We start from the raw sequence: 4,788 nt of genomic DNA, 5'->3' as shown, positions 1-4,788 counted from the left end.
AAAAAAGACAGAATTTCCTCACGTCTTTTATTACAGATTGATAAATAGTGTTCCTATTTCGCAATAAGAACGAATTATTTATCAAAAAGTAATCAAAAATTGATAAATAATTCGTTCTTATTGCGAAATAGGAGCACTATTTATCAATCTGTAATAAAAGACGTGAGAAAATTCTGTCTTTTTTATAGACAAAAATTTTTGAGGCGAAATACCCAAAAAGAAGTTTGTAAAAAAATGAATCCGCCTCAACAATATAGAACTTATCTACAAATTAGCAATGTTTCAAAATTGAAACAAATATCTGAATAACTCTGAGAGATATAAGAAAATAAAATGATTTGTTCAATTTAAACGTAAACCCATGTATATGTATAATGGCATGAACAGATCAAATCGAATCTAAATAAGCTTTATTGCCACAGACGCATTCATGTTATGGACAAAGGAAATTACAAATATATACTTAATAACAGACCAAAAAAGATGAATGAAACTAAATGTGAAATGAATGATAATGAAATGAAAAAAATATGAAAACCTAAAAGATACAGTAGTAATGAATATTATGATTTAAATCAATAACATTACTGAAGCATCATACTAACAAGAAAGTGTAAGTCTGCTTTTACGATGGCAAGCAGAACGTGCAGAAATATAATAAACAAACAGTGGGTGCAGATGCAACCGTTAGTTTTCTCTCAAATATTTAGCGAGATTTACTTAAATATTTAAGTGTAGAAAAATGATGTAGGAATAGATATTTATAGTAATTTTAACTGAAAAATAATTGCTTCTAAAAATTAAGTAAGTTTAATTCGACTCAAATTTCCTATAAAAGCAAAATATTAAAATCAAATATCAATATAAAATATAAACCAATATCAAGTAAACTATCAAAACTTATTTATATAATCGTAAATTGTAATATCAGTTTAGATTTTCTAGTGTTTAAGGTGACCGAACATGAACGTACGATACGATAAAAAATAATGATAGTGTGGTAAGAAGAAATGTCTAAAAAAATGTTTCTCATGAAAATGCAGGGTGATAAAGAGTTGTTGAAAAATGTAACAGTTTGTTCCTACACCTAATTATACTGTAATTCACCCTGGATATTAATATTCATTTGACCCTCCATATTGGAATCAAAAGCATTAGTTTTGAATGTTAATCTAAACAAATGAATTTGTTAATTGTTTGCTTCTGCCTAACCTTGATTGTTCTAATATTGAATAATCGCATTAAAAAATCAAAATATTATGACTTGATTTCAATTCGATGCAAAACTTGTCATTGCAATATGTTAATGACCACGAAGTGAAATGAAATCGCGCTGAAATGTAGAACATAACATTTGCTAAATAGGGAAAAACAATTAGTGGATGTTTCATGCCATACCATTGATACCAAAATAATTATTTCCAATTTAAATTGAAAATCCACTCTTGGTTCATACGCTTTATTTACTAGATTAAAATCAGTCCAGTGCATCAATTTGATTTTTTTTTCCGAGACGGAAGACAAGTTAAGTTTTGCCCTTAACCCTGAACGTTGCACATAATGATCTAATTTAAAGTCGGAAACCCACCATTCTCCGCTATGTAGAAAGTATGAAAAAAAAACTGAAAAAAAGTGTAAAACTTAGACAAGAAACCACGTATAAACATACCCAGAAATCCTAAGTTTTTGTAACCTGGACTGAACAAATATTTGTTCTCACATCTTTTTGAGTGTACTTAATTAATTATTAGACATTAAAAATCTTGAACTTTTCACTCAAAGCCGGCTTCGCGATAAGATTAAGCGATAAGCGCTTTATTAAGTCAAATCAAGTTCAATTGGTTACTTGAAATTCACCTCCTCTCATAAATCGCAACAAATCGTAAATAATGATGTGGCAATTTTTCAAGAGATACTTCAAGTCGCTTTCTCAAATTTATGTATTGTGTTTTAGCAGCATATGTTTAAAATACTTTTTCAGTTAAGTAGGTACATTGATTAGCTATTTTCCAGTGACCTAGATAATTATATTGAGTCTTGAAATTCGTTTGAATTGAACAGTGTAAAACCATTGGGATTCATTGTCAAAGTTTCGGTCCAAAATGTATTCATCTTCAGTATCCTTCAAGTTTGAATGTTGGTTGTCTGGTTGGTATGTAATCCTTCAGGATATTTTTTTGGAATCTTAGTTTTATAATCAGTATAAATTGAACTAATTTATTGGCAGTTTTCCTATTCTAACTTTAAGTAATATACAGGGTGATTTACGTAGACCGTGCATTAGAAGTTTTCCAACTTACAGTGGTTTTAGAAACTTCAAATTTTGTTTCCGCTTATAACGAGCCATGCCGAAACCATTGGGCGTTAGCTTGAGCTTTCTTTCAGTTAACTACCTACCAAATTTGGGTTTTAAATTTAGAACCATTCCTTAGCTATAGCTTGTTACGTACAAATATGTAATGGTATTTTTCTTAAACAAATGACATATATTTTTTTTTTGGTTTTTTTGAAAGGCATTCAGCAAGAGAATACTGTCAGTACCTACACGGTCCGCTTGTTTTATGGCGACTGAACGTACATATGTATCTAGGAACGATTTGCCTTTTAATTTTTGATATTGATATTGAAATTGATACTTTAGATGTTGTCAACTTAATTATATTTAGGTAAGAGAGGGACAACCTTTCAATATCTTGTTTTTTAATTATAGGTACTGTGACAGTACTGTTGGTTGTGCACTATCTAACTGATCAATCGATTTTTGTATGCAGTTTGTCAATTATTTTTGTTTTATTAAAATAAAATGTATGTTGTTCATTGTCAAAGTGGTCCATAAAGCAGTTTTTGTTGGCAGTTTTAGATTCTCGTTTTTATTTAAAATTACTTACATTAATATGAATTGCATCTAAACATTGAGTGAAGGAAAAATTCAAAATTCCTTGTTTTCTTAATCTGCATGGTGCAACTGTGAGTTAGTTTGGGTGAAGTGACTAACAAATCATTAAAATGAAAACCACAGTTTTGCAACTGCCTTTTTTATATCATATACTGCGTTTTTTGATACTATTATGTCTTTTTAATTTGTTGCTATTTTCAATATGATTGATTTGTTGCACTTTTTTGTTTTATTATCATCAATTGCCAGCCAGTTTTAAATACATTTCTACTTAATCGAACTGAAAACTTTTTGGAACACAAATTCTACAATGATTTTTTTAAGGACAATGAGCCGATTTGAACATAGAAAATTCATACCTTTATTAAGCATATTATGATTTATTGCACGGTTTATCTGAAATAACTAGCGCCATAAACGAATTATCCAATTTGCGTCTTGCGAGTAAACAGTTTTAAAAAATCACGTTAATCTCGAGTGAAACTTGCGGTTAAATGCCTGTGTATTTTCAATTAACTTTAAATGAATTTAATGCATGCGAAAATTTTTAATCTTACCATCAAGTAAGAACTACTCTTAGCCTTAAGTGAGGTTTCTATTAAAATGGTAAAGTTTTAACAGGGGTTGATGGTTCTGAAAGTAATTTTAGGGAAAATTATGGTTTCCGGCTTGATGCCCTACATTCGTTTGTTAAAGGATAACGTTACATCCACTTATAGAGCAACTGAAATGTGAACAGAATATATTTTTTGAAACGGTGATAATCGTAATACTCTACTTTGTTTTGTTTGTTTCTCTAGTAAATTCCGTCAAAGCAGAACTATTTTAACGAAAATTATTGTCTGTTCTTTAAATGTCGATAACCCTGACAATAAATATAAAGATCTGCAGTTGCCATTGATCTAAGGTGAAGGATCCATAAAGTGTTGAAAATTTTAAATAAAAGTGAAATAAAATTCAGCTCATTCGACTTACCTATAGGAAAAACACTGGTTCTCCAACGTATAATTTCAAATGCAGTGGTCAGTATTTATTTTTAATGTGTTTCGGATGAAGATCGGACGATGGATGGATGACCGACCTGAATCGCAAGAATAACGAGCGCTGACTGAAACGCCGGCATTCATCGGTCGTTCATAAGTCGATGCGGAACGACCGCGAAAATCACACTGATACTACAATGACAATTAAACTCATTAATAGTTCCAATGCAATAATTAGTAATTCAATACAGGGGCGATGTGAAAACTTGACAATAATCGACAGCAATCAGTTCAATAATAAGAAGGAAAATTAATTAAAATCTCACTTACGTGGTACCAAATTGAATGGCCGATTACGACGGACAAAATAAAAAAAAACGCCAAAGATTTATCGGCAGAATTTCACTAGACTCGTAACGATGCATTTTCCTTTAAAGGATGCGATCTAAAAAGTGGTTACTTTCATCACTCTGAGGCCCAGCAAATACAAGCCAGCCACATTAAAAGCAGATGTGCAAGATGGTTTCATCAGCGATTTCTTAACAAGGAATCCAGTGCAAGATTTTTTACCAACCCCAAATAATCTGCGTCTGCTGTTGAGTTTAACATGTACAAAATTAGACATTTTTCCACCACATTATCAATTGAAGATTGATTTCTCAAAATACACATGCCAACTAATAATAGCGTCTTATTCTAAAGAAATCAAGTTTGATAACATTTTATGTGATAAAGCAGCTACTGTTGAAAGTGCGGGATGTTTAAATATTGTCTGTCTCCACTGTGCACCACCGTTCTTTACTTTTTTTAGCAAATTTGTTAATCCAATATACAGGGTTATTCACGCTATACGGCACGGACGTTTGCGGCTAGCCCGTTTGTTTTTTGCGAAGTATTATTTGATGAATC

At 31.0% G+C, this 4,788-nt stretch overlaps 1 protein-coding gene across 1 annotated transcript in view; it reads right to left on the bottom strand.

Annotated features, from left to right (window-relative positions):
- The window catches only part of LOC109539735 (cystinosin homolog), an 84,514-nt gene extending 80,439 nt beyond the window's left edge, over nt 1-4,075 (bottom strand). Inside the window, exon 1 of the mRNA XM_019907693.2 lies at nt 3,872-4,075. The gene's annotated coding sequence lies outside the window, so the exon portion shown is untranslated. The remainder of the gene's footprint in view (nt 1-3,871) is intronic.
- Nucleotides 4,076-4,788: the final 713 nt, after the last annotated feature.

Source organism: Dendroctonus ponderosae, unplaced genomic scaffold, assembly GCF_020466585.1.
Source record: "Dendroctonus ponderosae isolate FM_Combo_2020 unplaced genomic scaffold, Dpon_F_20191213v2 Dpon_F_20191213_7, whole genome shotgun sequence".
Classification (NCBI taxonomy): Eukaryota; Metazoa; Arthropoda; class Insecta; order Coleoptera; family Curculionidae; genus Dendroctonus; species Dendroctonus ponderosae.
The sequence above is the reverse complement of the archived record's forward strand: the minus strand, read 5'-3'. Positions and strand labels throughout refer to the sequence as shown.